The sequence below is a fragment of the Rattus norvegicus genome, chromosome 9, assembly GCF_021556685.1.
Source record: "Rattus norvegicus strain SHRSP/BbbUtx chromosome 9, alternate assembly SHRSP_T2T, whole genome shotgun sequence".
NCBI classification, from domain to species: Eukaryota; Metazoa; Chordata; class Mammalia; order Rodentia; family Muridae; genus Rattus; species Rattus norvegicus.
The window spans coordinates 93,615,176-93,636,576 of record NC_141542.1 but is presented as its reverse complement, the minus strand read 5'-3'; the positions used below and the strand labels follow the sequence as shown (position 1 = coordinate 93,636,576).

The following is a 21,401-nucleotide window of genomic DNA, read 5'->3' as shown; positions in this document are numbered from 1 at the left end:
TCTAATGAAGGGAGTGGAAAAATATCGCTGCACATAATAATTTGAGCAACCGAATCATCTGGAGAAGTTGGAGATCTTGATAAATGGGGCCAAGTAATTGACAGAGTGTTTTAATTAGGGCAGGGCATCTGCCAGCTAATTACCTTTTCCAGGATAAATAATTACAATTTTTCACGTTCCCATAGCTTATAATTTCTAGCTGCGGTTATCTTCTGCATTCTGATCTTCCTATGCTTTGAAACAGGACAAAAATGGTTTATCTCTGAGAACTGAACACATTTAGAATAAAGCATATTTGGTTGAATATGGTGGGTTGTTATTGCGGCTTGTGCTCGTGTGAAATTCAGACCTACTGACGAGGCTTCCATTGATCATTGGTAAGGACTTTTTGAAACTAAGGCAGGGCAGACATTTCTGCCCTCAGCCGAATCTCTAAAATAAAAGCTTTGAGTATGAAATTCTGTCACTGTGGTGCTGTTAATACTTGGTGATTTGCATGGCCTTAAAGATATATGTGGTCTGTTTAACCTTATGTGTTCCGGGGATAATATTTTTGTTTATCTTTTATTCAATAATAGTAACTAGAGTCCCACAGATATTAGATTTATAAGAAATGGGACAATATTTGAAATTGAATTCTGGTGTTTGAGAGAGTAACAGTGTAACTCCATTAAATTGTTCTTCAAGAGGCATTTCTTCTTTAAGTCATATTATTTTCACAAAACATTAGCCAACAATCTACTCTTCCACACTTTTGATTTAATTAGTCCTCTAAAAGCACTTTTTACAGACCAGTTATCTGTGGAAGCAAAATTCAGTGGTTTGCAAGAGCTTATGCACTTGAACTTAAAACTATGAGGGTATTTTGTGTACTGGGAAGAAAATATTTGGAAAAATAAGATTACTCACTTAGTGTTGCAGTGTATTTGGCTTTTAAACTTGGAGAGAGCCATTTCCTCAATGCTACACAGAGTCTTGCTCTCACAAAAATGACATAACACATGCAAGTTAACTTTTATGCAACAACAACAGCAAGGAGTCGTAACGATTGTCATTAATCACTTTACTGTGATTGATGAAACCGCAATACACTGGAGAGTTCTTCCTGCTGGAGATTGCTTTTCCCTGCACATCACCTGACCCCAAACTCCCATCTTTGAAGTATCAGCATGCTTATTTTATGATGTCAGGCCATTTACGTATCAGTTTGCCGGGGTGGGTGCAACAATTTGCCACCAACTGCGTGTACATGTATGGAATAAAACTCACACACTGTCACACAGAAGTCTAAAGTTAAGGTGTTGGGCAGCACCATTCTCAGCCTGAAGGCAGTAGAGGAGGAGGATTCTTCCTGGCCTTCACTTACCTTCTGGCAGTTGCCAACAGTCTTTGGTTTTGATTTATAGAATGTAACTCCAATAGTTTACCAGTGTGTCACATGACCTTTTCTTGTATATTTCTGTGTCTGAATGTTCATCCTCTTAGAAGAGCCCTTATCTTTCTATAGAGCCTGCCCTTATATTGTGTGACTTCATCTCAGCTTGATAATATCTCTGTGTTAGCTTCTTCTCTATTAGAATAACAAATACTTGAGATAAGTCAACCTGTAAAGATGTTTATTTTGGCCCATAGTTTTGGAGGATTCGGTCCATTGTTGATTATCCTGATTGATGGGCCTATTGCTTTTGGCTTGTGACAGGGTACATGTCATGGTTGGAGAATGTGGCAGATCAAGTCTCACCTCAGATCCAGGAAAGAATAAGAGAGGAAGTAGTTAGGGTCAAAACTTCCCCTTCAGGGCCACACTTCCAATGAACAGTAGACTTTCCATGGACCCTGACTCTTAAAGCTTCTCGCACCTCCAAATAACACCATGCTGGGAACTTAATCTTTAACACATGTGCTTTGGGGGAACACCTAAGACCCAAACCATAGCAATGTACAAAGGCAATGCTTATTATGAAGTCATATTCACAGGTATTGCTCCAGGACAAAGAATGCTTTTCAGAAAACATAACTCAATTTATTAAAATTAACCGCTATTAAAGACTAGAATATAAGAAAATTCTTATGAATCTACGAAACATGGGAATCCCAATGTTGGATCTATAAACATTTGGGGGTACTCAGAGCACGAGTGAAACACATCTGATGAGACAGAAGGCAGTACAGAGATTGGGGACAATAACCAAGATATCTGATAAAGACCCTTAAGCTCACCAGAAGCAAATGATCTCCAAATAGTAATGCCAACAGGGTATAACTGGCATTTAGCACACTTTGTAAATGGAGAAGTAGCAACAAAGATGTTAGTAGATCATGCAAATACGTAGACATAACATGGGAACTAATTGGTTTATAAGTGTAAGTCATCTGACCTTGAAATCCAGGTTCTGAACAATTTTCTAGTTAATCTAGTTTAGAAGATGAGGTGGAAGGGAAGGAGGGCAAAGAAAGTAAAGAAATGGGTACTGAGGGCACTGTAACTTTCCTCCTGGCTTGTCTTGTCCTTATCTTGCCTGTTGCCTCTGCTCAAGTGGTTTCATTGAAGCAAGTATCAGTTACCTGGAAAGCCAGTTCAAGCATGGTAGACTAGGGCCTGTCCCTGGAGTTGTATGTACCTTGAGGAGGCCCCAGAATCTGCATTCTTCATAATGCCACATGAATCCACTAATGTTATTGAATGGGGCCCCCTCTCAGGGACCACAGAGAAAGCCCATATGAGGTTAGAGTAGAAAATGTTGAAGTAAATCCCAGGGGTTAGACAGTACTGATGTGTAAATGTATAGATTCAATTGCCCTTTAAAAATAGCAGTATGAGATACATATGTTTCTGTTACACACACACACACACACACACACACACACACACACACACACACACACAAAACCATTGTTATAATGTGTTTCCAGATTTATGACATGTATGAAACAAGATGAGGTTTTAGACTTTTGAAACTGAGAACTTGGGATTCTAGTCTAGGCTTGTCCCTAAATTAGTCAGATAATTCTTGTCTCTATGCCACACTCCCTCAACCCCCTCAATATAAAATCAGAGAGTTGAGATAAGGATGTAGTTTAACACACTGTAGCACCAAGCCAGCGATTACCATTTTTAAGAAAAATAAGGATTTGAATGATCCCTAGTGGTTTCTTTCTTCCTTTTTGCACACATTGAATGTTGATTGTTAAAGCACTAAGATAGCCAGGCTATGAACACACCATATGCACGAAACAAAAATTAATACATGGGCCTTTCTGTCAAAGACAAGACCCAAGTGTACACATAGTTTAGTAAACGTATCAATTTGTGGTATTCTGCTTTTGATTTTTTGTCATTATTTTAATTAATAAGTTCCACTGTGGCATGGTTGTTCTGTCTTTGTCCATTCATGTCTACTGTCATCAGCCCTTTGCACCTGGCTCCTCCCTCAGCCTGACTCCCTTTCCTGTTAGTCCTCCCTCCTGCCTTTCTTCTCCACAGAATCCATTGTGTATTCTACTTTTCATCACCCCGAACATCTCTTCCTCCCCTCTGCTGACTCCCTTTCTAGCGCTCCATGACCTACATAAACATTTGAAAACACACGTACCTAAATATAATTTTAAAACTGGTGCCTTATAAAAGGGATAGTGAGTGCCACTCATGGTTCTGAGCCTGTTCATTTCTCTTAGCATAATGCGTTTTATAAACACGATTCTATGCACGTATTTGTATCGCGTACAAGTGTATTTACAACTTATAATGTTTTCATAGTGTTATATTCCATGTTTAATCTTACAGTTTCTCTGTCCTATCAGTTACTCGTTGGATTCTAAACGGTCTCTAACTTACAGACAGCTAAGTATGATGGCTGTGGTAGTGAATACCCTAACATGTGTTTGGATGTACTTGTCTGTTCTAAAGGTCAGCAGCTAGATCAAGGAGTAATCCTGGCTCGAAGATTCATAACTATGAAATCAGAGCAGGCTGTAAGATGTGTCAAGTGATGCTTTCTTAACATGGGAGGGAGGGAGGGAGGGAAGGAGAGAGGAAGGGAGGGAAAGAGAGAGAGAGAAGAGAGAGGGGTGGAACACAGGTAGTTGGTTATTCTTTGGATCTATAATGCAAAAAAAAAAAAACTGTAAGGAAATACTATGATGTGTGAACAGGTATTAGCTTTTGATTCCTGGATAAGAATGATTTGTAAATTGAATTCTTTGCTATTCTCAGTATCTCTTAGGTGGTCTGTCCTGGGGATGGGGGTGGGAGCTGAGATTTAAGGTAGAAGGAACAGTGGTTTCTTCCTCTACCTGGAATGGAACCCTGAAACATGAGAAGGGAACATCTGTGTGGGAAGAGACAGCAAAAAGTGGAACGCTTTTCTTTTTCGACTGCAGAGGAAGGATTTGGCTTCAAAGGAGGCATAAAATAAAAATCCTTTATCGAGGTTCAAATGCAATCCATTTATCAATTCCCTCAGTCCTTGAGCCCCATCACACAGTGGCAGAAAGAGGAGCTTCTGAGAAATCAAATTAGGACAGTACCCAGGCCAGCAGGCACCGTCTGCACAGAGGGCTCTTTGAGTGGGCTGGGTAAAGACATTGGTGAACCGATTTCTTTTTGTGAAATAAAGACCGCGAAGCTGGGCCAACATCCTTTCTCCGGAAGGCTGCAAGGGGTGAGCTGCTGGAACCTAGGGCTTCAAGGAGCCCTTCCTAACTGGATCCCATTCAAACAAGTGAGAAAGAGCCAGCAGGAATAAGTCTGTACTCAGCAGAGGGTGCAGAGGAGGATCAGCAGAGCCCTTGTGTTGACTGCTGGTGGGGACGAAGCAGCCACTGCTAGGTCCCCGAATGCCCAGCTACTAGTACATCTCAACCATAAATTTATTTTCATTGCTACCTCATAACTGCAATTTTGCTTCCAAGCAGAGTGGTGTCTTAGTTCCTAAGACCATCAGAAATACCTGTTTGTTTTCCGATGGTCAGGACCCGTAGGTCGAGAACCGCTGGCTGGCCCAGAGTGACAGGGGTGGGCGAGGCTTCCGAAGGCTCCGTCTGGGCATGCAAGAAATGTCAGAGGCAGCAGCAGCCTGTTGGAGGAGAGACGAGAGCTTTGCTCTCTGCGTGGGAAGGCATCTTCTGATTGATTCCCTGGTATATAAGCCAGTGACGTTAGTCAATCAGCACAGGATCTGCGTGGGGTTGGGGAGAGCAAGTAGGAGTGGAGGGGGAAAGGAGGGAGGTAGAAAAGGTGCCAAGAGAATTTGTGGTGCCCTCTAAAAAGAGTATCAGCTGTGTGGGGGGGGAAGGGGTGCGGACTTCAGTGTTAGCCTTCAGGAGAAAATGCTGGAATTGGCTGTGTCGAGCTGGTGGCCACCAGAAGCATGTGCCTCTTGGGTTCCAGCTGACTGCTGTGAAATGTCCAGGGAGGTACTGCCAACAGAAGCATTTCGTACCCTGCAGAGTATGAAGTGTCTAACCTGGGTAAAGAACCTCTGGAAAGCCGTATGCTGAGGCAGTTTTGGGATCTTGTTGCCCAGATCACCCATGGGAGCATCTGTGAGACCAGCGAAACAACAGAAACTGTGAGGGACACTAGCAGATGATTCCAGGGAGGGAAGTGAGGATATGGCTATGAAAAGACCTTGACACATTCGGAGAAAATTTTAAAACAAACCAACCAAAAATAAGCCGCTAGGGAAACACACGGGAGGAAGCCACACAGGATCGTCTCTGTGGTTGAGTCCTTAGGCGCTCAGCAGTGTTGGAGTGGGAGAGAATCTAGACAGGAAAGTGACCTGACAGGGTGCCCTTCACACCCCTCCCCCACTCCCCCACTCGCTTCCTCCGTACAAGGTCCCACTGAGGATTACTGTGGATCCTCCTGGTTCTGTCTTTCCAAAGATTCCCACTTAATCACATGCTGCGTGATGAGCCACCCCCAATACTGACACCTCTGTTGTCTTCTGGAGCCCTGTCATAGCCGTTGCCCAAGGGGTCACAGGTTATAATTAAAGCATGGTGCGCCTGCTTTATTCTCCTGTCTGTTTCCTCCTCAAGAACAGGCTCCCCGTGAAGGCAGAGCTGAGGATGTCCTGCTCACCCTCGTATCCCAGGGTGACTGGCTCATCATAAATATTTCTGGGATAATTGCCTGTGTGAGTAAGGACACATTGTTGGAACCTAGGGAGGGGTCAGAGGTTTTGAGAAAAAACACAAACTAAATGGAGGAGACAGTCTAGGAGTATGACAGGCTGCCTCATTCTGAGGACACTGATCTATCTGTAAAACCCAAGGATGTGTAGATAGCCTTAGATGTGGTTGCTGGGGGCAGGGGAGGGGGCAGATCTCACCAGGCAATCCCAAAGCAGTAGACAGAAGGAAAAGAACATTCTAGAACGGTCACAATACTGACACCTCTGTTGTCTACTGGAGTTCTCTTGGAGCACACATATACCTCTACCCACACCCTCCCCATTCCCTGCATTCGAGATTCACTGGAGTGAGTTTGCCAAGAAGAGGAACGGGGCACAGCACTGGGCTTTTGAAGGGGTTTACTTGAACCAGGCTGTGTTAAGCAGTTAATACATAGCAGCAACCCTTTCCCACAGGCAGATTTGTAAATCGGGTGACAGTGGCCCTCCTTAGCACTGAAACTAACAGATGTCGCCAGATTTGCTTACGGGAACCCTGCTCAAGGGCAAAGCCAGGACTTAACCTAGATTTATTACTAATTCCAGCATTCCTATTTATTTTTTTTTTTCTTCTAGACAATCTCCACAGTGAAGTGGGTCTTGAATGTTTGCTGGTTTTGAAGGACTAAAGCATTTGTGAGCAACCCAAGCTCTGTGTGTGTGTGTGTGTGTGTGTGTGTGTGTGTGTGTGTGTGTGTGATGGGAATGATTGTGTCTAAGCATTGCTGAGTGAATAACTGTATAACCCTTTGAAATAACCTTTCCATCTGATTTATGTCACTCCCACTGTAAGGAAGAGGTGGAATTTTAATGCCCAGTGACATCAATAATAAAATCGATGTATATTTACTCAGTGTGGGGTAGATTACAGGTCTTAGACCTAACTGTGATTGCACACGGACTGGCAAGATTGAGACCTGACAAGTCAGCCTAGGTGACCCAGTGGCCTTGGATCCAGAAAGAATGTAGAGGTCTCCCTACGTGTTTGACTGCATTGCCCTTTGGACTTGCTGATCTGCCACTGTCCTAGTTACCTGGAGGCAGGCAATTCTACTTTAGATTTGCCCAACGGTTGGTTATACTTTCTGGCTTGCTAATGACACTTATCCTCTCTGTGGGACTCAGACTATCTCACCTCCCTCTGAGATGCCAAGATGTCCTTGGAGACCTAAATACTGAACTTTGCCAAATCCATGACAGGTATGAATGGTGTGGCCTGGGACCTGCTGTTTCTCAAAGGGGAGTCATTTCCATAGAAGGGATGAGTGTGTGTGTGTGTGTGTGTGTGTGTGTGAGGTCGAATGGAGAAATCAGGGGTAGCCAGTCTCTCTTACTTCATCCCTACCCTCCCCCCCCCCACTTCCCTCCCTGGAGCTATGGCCTGGTTACTGTATTTGAAGTGATTAAACTTCCCTGTGGCACTTGCTTTTTCTTTCACAGGCAGGAGCTCAGTGTAACTGAAAGGCAAGGCACCTGTAGGTCGCTCTATATTCCTTGTCTTGTTTTCCCATTTGAAGTTCTAATCATCTCCAACAGAGAACATAATTGTGGTTGCGCTTCCTTTCTAGATGGGCTTGGGCATCTGGGTTGACAGACTTATAAATGCCACAAAGGTAGAAGGGTCAGGGCTCTGCTATGGCTCTGGGAAACGACAGCTTGTTGACAAAATCAGTTTTGGTGCTCAGGGGTGTGGTCTTGTCCACGGTGGGACCATATCCCATGGCTTGAGAGATGGAGAAGGTTACCACTGCAGAAGAAACTTTGGGCTTCCTCTAAGACAGCAACACCTTAGCTGCCTCCTGACCAATGGCCAAAGAAGCCACTAGGAGGAGCTAATGACTGACCAAGTGTGTTGCTCACCAATGTTTAATGTGAATTGCTTCACCAAGTGCCCAACTTGGGCTGGCTGCAGGCTCTGGGTATTTAATTATTTACGTGGTAATGGATGGACCAGGGATTGTCTGCCCTTCAAGCGATTCACAGAGGAGAACGATTGTGCCTCCTGTTTCATTTGCTGGTTTATTCCTGTCAGGGGAAGGCACTTCAGCCTTACTGCAATGGAAGAATGGGAGAATGATTGCATTAGCAAATCTCTTACTTCACATATGCACACACACACACACACACACACACAAACATACACAAACTCATGCACACACACATACATAAACACATGCACACATACATATACACACATACATACACACAAACATACACAAACACATGCACACACATACACACCTATACACACCTACAAACACACACACAAACACATGCACACACACATACACACACACACACACAGACACACAGACACACACAGACACACAAACACATGCACACACGTGCCCCACGCCTGCCATCAAAGCATTCTACAAACGGAATATAACTCCTTCCCCACTTAAAAAATTCCCACCGATCACAGGGAATGAATCTTGCAGTATCTGGGGAGTTCCTCTTTCTTTTGTGCCCAGGGAGGGAGATTAAGAAGGAAGGGACCATAGAATTCGATGCCTGAGTCTGAAAGCCAGCTCTGCAATTTAACAGCTATATATTTTGGCAATATTTCGTAACCCCCATATCCCTCCGTTTTCCTCCCTCTGTATCCTCCTGTGGTGAGAATAAAGAGTCAGGACATGTGTGTGCCTGCAGACGACTGAGCACCCGCCTGTGCTCGCTCAGTTTCCTGCTTCTCAAGGCTGGCAGAATGCATTCCAAATGACATCATAGTTCAAGTGCAATAACACGGCTCTCCCTTGCCTTTTCATCGAGGGGCCTTGTCCGCATAGCCTCGCTCCGTGTAAACCGCTACCCCCTTTAAAATTCTCTCAAAGGTAGAGACGAGAGGCATGTGTGACCTTGAAACTTCTGGGTGATGTTATCCTGTCTGATTTACCTCAATCTGTAATCACATTTTCCTTGCTTTGGGCAGGAATTCTAGGAAGACACATTGGTCCTTTCGGTTTGCCCCAGAGGCAAGAACCTTGAAGAACCTTTCAGTTCTGTGTATTTGGATCTAAATTCTATATCTATATCAATATCTATATCTATATCTAGCTATCTATACCTATAGATATCTCTATATATATATCAATATCTATCTATATCTCCAAATATGTATGTGTAACTATAATTATAAGTTAATATATAATAAATTAACAATTTGCTACATATTTTATATATATTAAATGCTTAAAATATACAAAACTATCTCTTACTGTAGATGGAGTTGGGGGTCTGAGACACGGCTCAGTGGTTAAGAGCACTTACGATCCTTTCAGAGGTTTGGTTCCCAGAAGCGACATGGTGACCCACAACTGCCCGTAACTCCAGTTCCAGCAGTTCTGACCCTCCATTCTGACATCCGAAGGCTCCTGCTTGCACATGGTACACCTAAACTCAGAAGGGCAGACACATACACACACATAAACAAATGAATAAACATATGAATCTTAAAATGAATGATTCTTATAAACTTTGGGACTTAAAGGGGGGAAATTATAAACTCTCCTTGGTAGGAAAATATTGGAATGTGTAATGGTCATGGTACACACTGTTGTAGTCTATATAATTGTTTAAGGAGGCCACAGATCTGCAATCCTATTGCTTCAGCCTTACAGATGCCAGGGCTACAGTCATGTGCCACACACCTAGCTATGATAATTTTCATGTGAACTTAACTGTATATTCATTTCATTAGCAGTCTAAAGGTAAACATTTAACCTTTTCAACTATATGGCATTGAAACAAATGTACAATAGAAGAAATATAGAAATTAAGAAAGTAAAAATAAAGATAACAACCATTTAGCAAATGGACTGTTTTCCAATTAACTTCATTTTTCTTTGGGGGTTTTTCCGTTTGACTTTTGTTTTATATACGTGTGTGTGTGTGTGTGTGTGTGTGTGTGTGTGTGTGTGTGTGCGCGCGCACGCGCGTGCGCACACCTGAGAGAGAGAATGTGTATCCATGTGCATATATTTGTCAAGATTAGATTATCTTGTGTGGTTGAATTATTTTTCAGTTATCATTTTCACAAATATTATATCATTACAGATTTAAAAATAGTACTATATCTAGGACTTGGAGAGATGGCTCAGTGCATAAGAGGACTTGCTATGTAATCACGAGGTCTGAGTTCAAATCCCCAGCCACCACACATGGGCATGCCGTGTTCCTGTAAGCGCATATCACTGGGTGGAGGCAGTTGTGTCATACAACATTCCCTCCACGTCAGTCACTATGGATGCTGTAAACAGCATAGGAGGAATGTGTGTGAATTTGAGATTCCGTTTGTGATTATCTCCTGAGGGTGGGGTCTTTGGAATAGTATCAGTGACACGTACATTTTAAGTCCCATTTCCCCTTCTAATTTGATCACCTTTCATTAAATAAAATTGTAGAAGAAGTCAGGGCACCCTGCCTATGAGCCGTGAGGACTGCCACTTTAAAGAAAAGTGGACAGCCACTAGAAAGCTTCAAACAGATAATGATTGTACACAAACTTGCGGCCTTCTTATCTTTTTTTAATTGATACAATTTGTTCTCTGACAATCTCATCCATGTATAGAGAGTGAGTTCTGCTTACCCTCATCCTTTATCTCACTGTCACCCTTTTCGACCCTGATTCCCGGCACTCATCAGTAGCCAACAGTTCCCCCTGGGAGAAGCGTAGGACAATGGATGTGTTTCACAGATGATTCCGGTTGCTAACTACCAAGCATGATTGTATACAAAATTGTGGAGCAGATTCCATTAGAGTGGTCTAGGTGAGATGCTGTAAGATGATGAAGGGTGTGGAAGGGCGGGGCCAGGGTAGGTTGAGTATCTTTAGCATGTAGAGCCAACAGTATCTAGTGCAGCGATAGTGGAGCACTGAAAGACAGGGAAGTCAAAGACCCCATGGGTTTTGGCCTGAGACATTAGAAACACAGAGCCCTTGCAGAGATTGGCAATGGGCAAGGTGAGGACAAACAGATATAAAGGTAAAAATGGTGTTTAACATTTGCACAAGTTTTGAATGGTCATGAACCCTCTAGGTGCAGACATATATGTATTGCTATGTCTATGTGTATGTCTCTGCATTGCTGAGCATGATTGGGGACACAATTCTACACAAGTAAGTTTCCATACCATAGGAATACAATAGGCAAAGACTATCATAAAAGTTTTGCTAAGCTGGACTCACATGCACATCACTAAAATTTAATCCCTACTGTTGCAATCATTTGGAACTTAAACCAGTGAAAGTTTTTGGAGGAAAGGGAGAGTTTCAGCATTGACATTGTTTAGTGTTGTTGGGTCAATGTAATCATAAACAGGATTTCTTTTATTCATTGTCTTGGTTATTTTCACAAAACCTCTCCATAGGGGTATAATATCCCTCATACTGCTCTTTCCTCACTGTACTTCTCAAGTTGCGCTGGCCTCTGAAATGGTGGTCACCTACCTGGATTTACTTTGAAGGTTTTATATATTGTTGACTTTATGGTTAATGGTCTTTGAGCTGTAACATCTAGAACCAGCTCTAACAGTGAGTCCATAAAGTAAGGCAATGTTAGCAGTCTCCCCTGCTCTTAGCCATCACTGAAGTACCAAGAAGTAATGTAGCATTGAGCTAAGGAATTAATCTGAGGAAGTATAGGTGTGGCTTTGGTGGAAAATGCTTAATAACACTCAGATTTTATGCAGTTAAGTTTTTAACCACTGCCCTGCCTTCTAATATTAGAACTGACTATACAGTAACTCTGTTGGTATCAAAGCATGGAGCCAGAAAACTCTCATCATATTCTGTTTCTCAGTCGGGTTGGCAAAGGAAAAACAATGTGTGAAAAGCTACAAGACCAGAAGTTCCTGTAAAATTATATTTCCCATGATCATTTGCATAAGGTCCGAGAACTGAAGATTCAGTTTTCAGTGCTTCCTATTCAAAAATTAAGATTCTCTTCTGCCAAGAATTTGCTTTGTAAGCAGCATATATAAGTGGACCACACAATGGAATTATGCTGATGCATTTCTACGAATCTGATAAAATATTTCACCACCCGAAATAAAATTGCAATGCAAGTTCTTATTTCAAGTCTGATAAGAGAAAAACAAACAATTTTCCCATTGAAGTGAGTCAGCTTTTGGCCTGGTTGATCACTTAAAGAGACAGGAGTTAGAAAAGCACATTAGAGGAAGGTTTGATTTTCTCGTGAAGGTGATGCACCATACCCATGTGGACAATGACTTTTTGAAAGCTCCAATGTGAAAGTGAACTGTGGAAACCAGCTCACTGGTAATTAGTGCTATCGACCAAAGAGCATAAAAAGTTAGCCATTCAACAAGACAGCTAGAATACCGTGCTCCATAAGAGTTTGTTCAGGAAGTAAACCTTACAGCATGACTTCAGCAAACCTTCATGACTTGGGGAGTCATGAAGTCTCCCCAAGTTATTAATGTGAGCTTAACCTTGCTCCACTTAACACTTTGGGCAAATATTGATCCACCATGGACGATCCAAACTTACTACCATTTTTCTTGCTTCTATGGAAAATACGAATCATTGTTAAATGGAAAGCCAATCAAAACTTTATAGCTGAAACTTGAGGAAGAAATTTTAGAGATGTGATTAAGATAGCAACATAAACTATGTTTTTCTTATGTTTTACAATATTTGTGGCATTTTTTCCAGTTTTTTAAAATTAATATTTTGCTTGAAATTATGATTCCTCTACAATATTAAGCTTTGGACAAGATTTTATATTATAGTATAGAATGTTCCCTCCTATCCCTTTTTCCTAAGAGAAAGCTGTTGACGTTTCATGAGCTTCAAAGGAGGGATATGTCTCAGCTGCCGTCTTCCACTAGATTGGCCTCAGGAGGAATCTCCTGGCCAGGTAAAGGAGGTAAGGAATTGATGTTCTTAGCGAAGTCTCTCACTTTAGAAATGCAACAAAGGTCTTTGGGAGGCCCTTCATGCCAACCAGTAGTAGGAAGTTGCTGAGGACCATAGTACAGACACCATGGCCAGGATTTCAGGGAACTCACAGGCTCACCCTGGAGGTCATAGAATTACTTGATACAGAAGCAGGACTCGGTTGCCCTCCTCAGGTGGCAGATGGTCCTAAGAGCTTTGAGGTAGAGGCAGACCAGGGGTTTCTCAGCTGGCTCAGTTCTTCATTCATGGAGTGATAAACAACCTCTCTTTATGGACACAGCACCCCTAGTTAAAACAAGATGTATGGAAGTAAAAAGATTTTTTTTCTTTTAAAGAAAATGGAACATTCACCTCATGTCCAAAAACCAATTTAAATTGCTGACCTGAATTCTGTTGGAGTGGGTCCATCTGCATGTTTCTGCGAGAGCGTGGGTGGGTTTGTGACATAGTGGTAGGGAAGGTAGTATATTTTCTTCACATCTCAATGAAGTGGGAGTCTGTCTGCAATCCTGTTTTGCTATCCAAGAACAACCTGGTCTCTCCTGTGAAGGTCAATAAGGAAAGAATTACTGGAATGGCTGCATGGGGAACGTGGATTATCTGAGATTTTCACCTACTCCTAGTAGGGCCACCTTGTCCTAGTGGGAATCCCTTTTGACTTCTAACAGCATGCCAGAGAATGAGGCCAGGGACTGCATATGTTACTCTTAAAATGCATCGTTTGTTTCCAAGGATAACGTGATTTGCCTCACAGAGGAACTCAGTGGCTGTTGGCTCACCTGGCAGTTAGTCAGGGTTAAGTTACTTAGGAAGCCACACAAGTCAGTGGGCCGGGCAGATGGATGGAACAGACTTGGCAAGTTCTTGTCCAGACACAGATCCCATGACAGAGGAACTGGCCATCCGCATGCTGCTTTTCCAGGACACTTTTCCTGGGTAACACAGACGCCAAGGGAAGTATGCATAATGAAGATGTCTCTTGGCTTCCAGTCCGGACAGTGCCGTCTGCCCCCAGCACCCGAACCTTTTATCTCCACACACATGAAAGCCAAGAGATTTCACACAGCTTGACTGAAACAGATCCTGAGTCAGATGAGACCATATCTGAGCTTCATAAACAACGCTGTGGGATGCAAGGCAGCAGGGACTGTCAACTGTCCAAATGCTCATATTAGAGAGATTATGAGAAATTCCTTTTGGATTCAAGCATGTTCTCTCTTTTTAATTTTTATAGAAGTCAGTGTGTTTCAATTAAATGTGCAAGACTGCCAAAGCCTGTAGGAGATGTAAAGGAAGGTAGACTAATAAAGTCTTAAGGTATGTTAGCGAAATCAAACATGTTTGTGCTAACATCGATGATTCAAGGAACTCACACTTCTCTGAATGAGAGCAAAGGCTCAGAAGGTGTGAGTGAGTCACACCAAAGCAAGTCCAGACGTTCAGATGGGCAGTGCTATTGGAGGAATCCTTATGGAGTAAGAAGGCTGACCACGAAGCCATCCACCCTCTCAAGAGAAGATTCATGAACAATTCATCAATTCAGAACAATGTATTTAGATTACCGAGGGTAGTCGGTATTTGGCTCTAAAGCTTGTGAGATAAACTTTTAAAACCGTTCAGCCTCCATGTTAACCTCAGGGTGACTTTATTTTAGAAAAACAGATTCTTGCCAGTTATTCTATCCTTGTGGGTCTCTCTCCCCACAGAGTTAGACAAACAGTTTAGCTTTTTGAAATTGGTGAAGCAAAAGAAAGAAATCCCTTAAGAGAGGGTATGGGAGCTTTATTTTAAACATAAATATGGGGCTAAATGCAAAAGAAAGAGAGGGGTTCCACAAGGCACCAGCCACCCTGAACCAAATGAAGAAAGTTTTGTTTTTTTTTTTGTGAAGGACCCATTAAAAACAATTTTGGGGTCCTGGGCATACAGCTCAGAGTGCTTGCCTAGTAAGCATAAAACCCTGGGTTCCTTCCTTAGCACAACACAAAACAGAGAATGTTAACACATTCTAAACCCAGCACTCAGGAGTTAGAGGCAGGAGGATGAGGAGTTCAAGATCACCTGTAGCTTACATAGCAAGTTCAAGGCCAGCCTGGATGATAGGAGACCCTTCTAGAAAATCAAAACAAAACAATGCTTTGCACCAACTTGCTACTGGGTTTAGCATATTTTTTATTGCACTCAAAACCAATGAGTAGTAAATCTATTGATGTAAAAGAACTTGTCTGTTGATAAGTGTCTGAGTTTGGGTGTGCGAGTCTCATCAGACTGGGCTGTGGTGGGGAATCGGGTAGGCAGGTAGCATGCTGGTCTCTGCACTAGTTCCCCAGAGAAAGCCATGGCTGGAAGGTGGGCAGTCTGGCCCTGTTGTGCTCTCAGACAGCTCAACCTTCATATGGATTTCCTCCTTCTGTTTCTTACAAGAAACCTTCTGAATATAAGAGCAGAGGCTATCAGAACTGATGCCTGTTCAGCCACTCAATAGGCGAGAGCCCTGACATGCAGGACTCTGATGACTCAGGCTGTCTCAGTCTTTCTGGGCTCCTGGCTTCCTTTCCTGAAGATCCTTTGGGGGATGTTTATAGGACTAAAGAACTTACATGTAGCACTTGTCTGAGTAGATGGGCACTCCGTGTCCTCTGGGAAAGAGAAAGAGTATTTTAAACACTAAAGTATATCTCAAATGAACAGGACTAAAATCTGGAATTTGAATGGTTGAATTATGAGAATTTGGCTCAGGCCACTGCATACAGGAAAAGACAAAAGCTGGCCTTTTCTAACTCTGTTCTTTGAGGTTTATTACTGTGTGCCATGTCATCCCTACCCCACACCCCTCTGAATAATCTCTTCAACAAAATGGGGATCAGGAAAGGGAAGGGAAATGTCCACAATGCAAACTGGCTCCTGGGAACCAGCACTGATTAATGGACAATTTTATGGCTCATTTGTAAAAAAGGAAACTTGAACAGAGTTCTCTGTTTACTTTTCTCTGACAATTCAACCAAGGGGACAGAAAGCAAGATGTGAGAGGGTAGGGTGGGTATCTGTAGATCTCAGCTAAATCGTGCAAATAGATTGGGAGCGTCTGAGCGTTAAAGATTACAAATTTCCTGGGGATTTATTACAAATAATGACTGTCAAGGAATGACAAAATGCTAGTTCATTCTTCATTTTCCTTCCTACTAGAGTAAACTCAAGTACAAGTGAAACATTAGAAGTGTAAGTGTATGGATGGCTTCCAGCTCTTTCTCCCTCTCCCACAACTGTTATCACAGTGATAACTCACTGACATCATGGCTGGTGTGTTTATACCTTTGAGTGTGTGAGTTTCCATGGGCATCCATATGTGTGAATTGGGTAGGTGTGTACTTAGAGCGTGGATGCATGCTTGTAGCAATTACATCTTTCTTGAATTGAGTCTTTGCTGTACTCCATCTGCCCAAGACTAAGAACAAGTCCCGCTGATGTCACCCAAAGATGAATGATGGGCAGTTGTTTCTAAACCCCCCAAACTTCACCTGCAAAAATGACTGCTGGAGATCTCAGGGGCAGGCACTGCCTGCCAGGCAATGTAGGGTTGTTTGAATTGCATTGAGTCCTATGCTTCTCTTTCTCTGGTTCAACGTTCTAAATTCTCTAAATAATAAAAGTGAGCATCAAAAGAAAACCAAAGATCATATGCAAGTAGAAAGACTGATAAAGCTCACTAGGGTGGCTGGGTGGGCAGATGCTACGATGTTTTCCTCTGGATGGTGCACCAGGCAGTGTTTGCAAAACTCCCCGCTCTTCCAATTCGTACAGCAATCTGCACACTCAAGAGGCTCAGTCTAAGGTTTGTCTTATATTTTGCCTCAGTTCCTCAAGTTATTGCTGTTTCAGGGGGGCGATCCTGAAATCTTTTCCAGTTCTGTAGTTCACCTTGACATCCATCTGAGGCTAAACCCAGCTTCTCGTATTTACTCCTAACCAGTGACTATTATACAAGAAAAGGTCATTTCTTAGAATAGAAGTTGGGTTTTGTTTTTTTGTTTTTTTGTTTGTTTTTGTTTTGTTTGTTTGTTTGTTTGTTTTTGTTTTTTTTCACACAAGTGGCAGAACCATAGCTCAAGCTAGTTTTTCAACAGCATCATTGTTTTTGGAACCTAGTCACTTAATCTAGTCCCTGGATTGCAGGTTTAAACAGTACCTCAGGATGCTCGGTTGTATTTCTTGGTTCTGTTTCTGGTGAATTACACTTATTCCTTTCATGGTGACTAGACACATCAGTCTGTAGCACTGTCAGACAGGGATTCCATGTCATTGTTCCAGCCACAATATCCAAATGCCACCATGGCCTTTGATTTCCCACCTTGATTGTCACATACCTCACCCTAAGCAGTCTCTGGATTAGAGGGAGAAGAGTGGCTTACACGCTTTGGATGGCCCAGCATTAGCATCTTTTTCTCTTTGTTTTTCTTTCTTTCCTTTTTTTCTTTTTGATTGCTATGTTAATTTTTTATTACAAATATACACACATGTTCTCAATCTAGCCTCCTCCTCTTCTTCCTCCTCCTCCTCTCTCATATATTAATTACATCCTGACATCAAAAAGGACAGAGACTTCAAACTTCATCTAGGAATTGATGGGCACAGATGCAGAGTACCACAGCCAAACATTGGGCAGAGCTTGGGGAGTTTGGTGGAGGACGTGGTGGTAGTGGGGAGGATCAGTGTAACTAGAGGGGTCAGGGACACCATAAGAACATAGCCCACAGAAACAACTGACCAGGCCTAATGGGCATGGGGTTGACAGAGCCTTTAGGAGCCTGATTTAGCTCCTCTTCATATATGTAGCTTAGTATTCTTATGAGAATCATAATAGTGGGAGTATGGGATGTCCCTCACTCTTTTGCCTACTTGTGGAACCCTATTCCTTCTACTGAGTTGCTTTGTCCAGTCTTGATGCAATTGTATGTTCCTGGTTTTATTGTACTTTGTAATGCCATGTTTGGTTGATGTCTTTGTCTTTCTTAAGAAGAACAATGGGGTCTGGAGAAATGACTCAGGGGTTAAGAGCATTGGTTGTTCTTCCAGAGGCCCTAGGTTTAATTCCGAGTACCCACATGACAGTGTAGGAGAGTTTATAATTTCATTTCCAGGGGATCTGACATACATGGAGGCATAACACCAATGTTTATAAAATAAACAAAAAAAAGAGAGAAAATTAAGTGCATAAGTATGGTAGACAGAGCAATGGCTCCTCCCATTCATCACCCTTAGATCCCTCACTCTCAGAACTTCAGTCATCATCCAACAAACACAAAATCAAACCTGAAAAGAATTACTGTAATATACCAACGTCTTCTTTAAAAACTCATGCCATCATATTTCTGAGAATATGCTGAGAACCTAGTAGTGTATTGTGTCTAAAAAGACAATTATTAACAAAAGGTAGTTGATAGACTGATTTTTTTTCAACTATCTGCCTGGTTTGATTGTCTTCGAATTTTAAGTAGGCATTGTGTATCAAAATGTCCTTCTAAGAAATCTCACTTATAGAAATAACTTAGTATTTGACATAGAAAATGTTATGGGAAAAATTGTAGAACTTGGTCTATTTATAACATTAAAGGAAAGGGGAAAGAGGACCCACATAGCCCTGCTTGTTAAATTAATTGAAATAACACTTTCATTGACCTGGTTGATTAAAATAATGTTTTCACAAATTGTCTAATAAAATTATAATAAGGTATACTATTAAACATTAAAAAGTATAAATCAGAACTGTATAGATCCAAAATCTCAATTTTGTAAAACTAAAAGTATCTATGGGGAAAAACAGTTGAAAGATGGAAAATCTTTGATAATCTGAAGGTTATAGAGTTTAGGGGTGAGGTTGTTTTTCTACTTGTAGTTTTTAGTTTCTCTTCAAGCATTAGCATTTAAGCAGGAGGACACTGCCTTAAAATGTGTATAAGAGCATTGAGTGTCAATTCACATTTCTGATTAAAAGTGTATCACACCATTGTCTCGCATAATATGCAACACTTTCACCTCATGTGCATACCACAGATATTATTTCATTATTTGTTCACTAATGCGGTTAAAAAAAAAGAGCAAAATTAAAGTTGGTAAAATTCTGTTTTTCCTTAGCTCCTGACTTGTACTCCTTACTGGAATAATTGTGAAAGAGGTTTTGCCTAAACACTTTTTGTAGCAATTAAAAAAACTAATCATTTCTAAGAAAATACTAAAATATTCAATACACACTGGGGGCTTTTCCTTGGAAGGCGGTGTAGTGAATAGATGCATTGAGTCCTTGCTAGTTAACAAACCCCAGCTTTGAAAATACCCCATCATTATGAGGCAACATGGGCTTATAAGAGGATTTCATTACCTCTGCAGTTGCTGCCTCAGAGCCCAGCCTCCCCTCCACTTTTGACTCTACTCTGGTTCATTTTGAAGAGAGTTAGGCATCCGTATCTAGGGAAGAATAAACCCCTGAGTGTATAATTAGTAACTTCATGCTTCTCTCTTGGTCCTGACTTGTAGAGATCAGTTTTGTTGTTCATAGTAAAACACAAGGGCTGCATTGACTGCCCTCCCCCAGGTTGACCAGTTGGCCCTGGGTTTTGCTTCTGAGGGTTTTTTTTGTTTGTTTGTTTTGTTTTGTTTTTTGTTTTTTTGTTTTTTTTTATACCTGTTTTTATCATGACAAAAGGCATTTATGCCTTAGGTGTTTAGAGAACAGAGTTGAGTTTTTCTGAATGACAGACAGTATCTGACAACAGCTTGCATCACACACACACAAAAAAATTCTTCCTGCTATCTGGGGTGATTATCAAGGATGATTGATTTTGAGGGATCTTGGATGCAACGATGCATTTTTATTCTTTAGTTTTTGTTTTTCTGAAAAGAGGGTTCCCTTCTTTCATACTCTCTTCATAAGAGTCTGAGGTTCTGTAATGGGAAGGACCATGAATGTAAGAAAACATGATTTAGGGAGGAATCTTAGACAGACAAAATAAAATAAAGCATCCCATCCAGATCCTACATGGCAACCATTTTCTTTAGGCCTTAAATTTCTCCATTCTACCCATAGGACAAGATCAGAGGCTGTCGTGGGTTAGATAAATGTACCCCCTAAGTGCTTATGTTTTAAACAGCCTCAAACTGATGTTCTGTTCTCAGAGCCTCCTTGGAGGAAATGGGTTGCAAGGGGCAGGACTTGAGGCTTTACAGCCTAGCCCGACTCCATGTTACTCTATGCTTCTACACGGTAGAGACCAAAGTGAGCAATTGCCACCCTGGTCCTGCCCCTACATGTCTTTCCCTGCATGATGGAATGTATTCTCTTGAACCGTAAGCCATGGCAAATGATTCTTTCCTTAAGATGTGTTTTGTTCTGTATTTTAAGACAGCAAGTGAGTCATATAGAGGGCAACCAGATGTGTCCAGGAAGCCAAGATCTTCCTTTCCATCTTCCTGTTCCAGATGGAGAGTGTTTCCAGATCACAGCTCCCAGGGAGGTCTCTCCTCCCTGAATTCTTCCCCAAGCTTAGATTGATGATGTCATTGCTTTCCTTTGAGGCTTCCTGTGTTTGCTCTTAATATTCAAATTAAGTCTTTGAAATGCTTTTCTGTGAATGCTTGTGGTTGATACCTTACCCTCCCAACAGTTACCACATCTGTCTGGACAACCATACCACTGCCTAAATCGTAGGGTGCAAAAGAAAACGAGCACTTACATGTGTACATATATGACATGTTGCTCAAGCATGTATGCAGACATATGCATGCATGATTTGAGATATCATTTTGTATTTCATATCCCACTCTCCATTGTCTTTATGTCTTTGCCTGGCATCAAATATTTCTGTCAGCTCTAAGTTTCCATCAGTCTTCTTAGAGTCTGCCCAACGAAACCCACTCAGAGAAGCTATTCTTAAAAGCACTGCTATTCTGTTTTAATTTGGTTCTTTTATTGATTTTTGTAAATTAAATCATTGGGATTTAAATCCCAAAGCCGTTTCTTAGTTTTATGTGGGGGTACACATGAAGGATCGGAAATGAAACTCTGAGGCAGGTATGACGTGATTGTGGTGGAAGCTGCCTCAGGGACATTGGGCTTCACTTCTAGATTTCTCATAATCTACCATTCCTCTGTCACTTAATCAGGATGCCAACACCTTCAGGGAATGTTGAGGACAGACATCAAGGGCATCCTATGCCTAGGAAGCTGGAGATTGGATGGAACTCTGGTTCAGACACTTTCCCCCCTGCCAAGATACTTAGCACAGAATGTAAAGCCCGTGCGAGAT

At 41.9% G+C, this 21,401-nt stretch overlaps 2 long non-coding RNA genes across 6 annotated transcripts in view; one reads left to right on the top strand and one right to left on the bottom strand.

Annotated features, from left to right (window-relative positions):
- Positions 1-5,766, bottom strand: part of LOC108351965 (uncharacterized) — a 29,769-nt gene extending 24,003 nt beyond the window's left edge. Inside the window, exons 1-2 of one of the 3 annotated variants that reach the window (XR_015629188.1) lie at positions 5,667-5,766; positions 4,950-5,075 (exon numbers count right to left, since the gene is read on the bottom strand). This is a non-coding gene — a long non-coding RNA (uncharacterized LOC108351965). Of the gene's footprint in view, positions 1-4,949; positions 5,137-5,465; positions 5,543-5,666 lie in introns of those variants that run through there. The other 2 variants (XR_015629189.1, XR_015629187.1) reach the window with 2 other exon arrangements.
- Positions 1-21,401, top strand: part of LOC108351966 (uncharacterized) — a 113,477-nt gene that overhangs the window by 2,764 nt on the left and 89,312 nt on the right. Inside the window, exon 1 of one of the 3 annotated variants that reach the window (XR_015629191.1) lies at positions 7,189-7,379. The exons of the other annotated variants lie outside the window; for them this stretch is intronic. This is a non-coding gene — a long non-coding RNA (uncharacterized LOC108351966). Of the gene's footprint in view, positions 1-7,188; positions 7,380-21,401 lie in introns of those variants that run through there. 3 annotated transcript variants of the gene reach the window in all.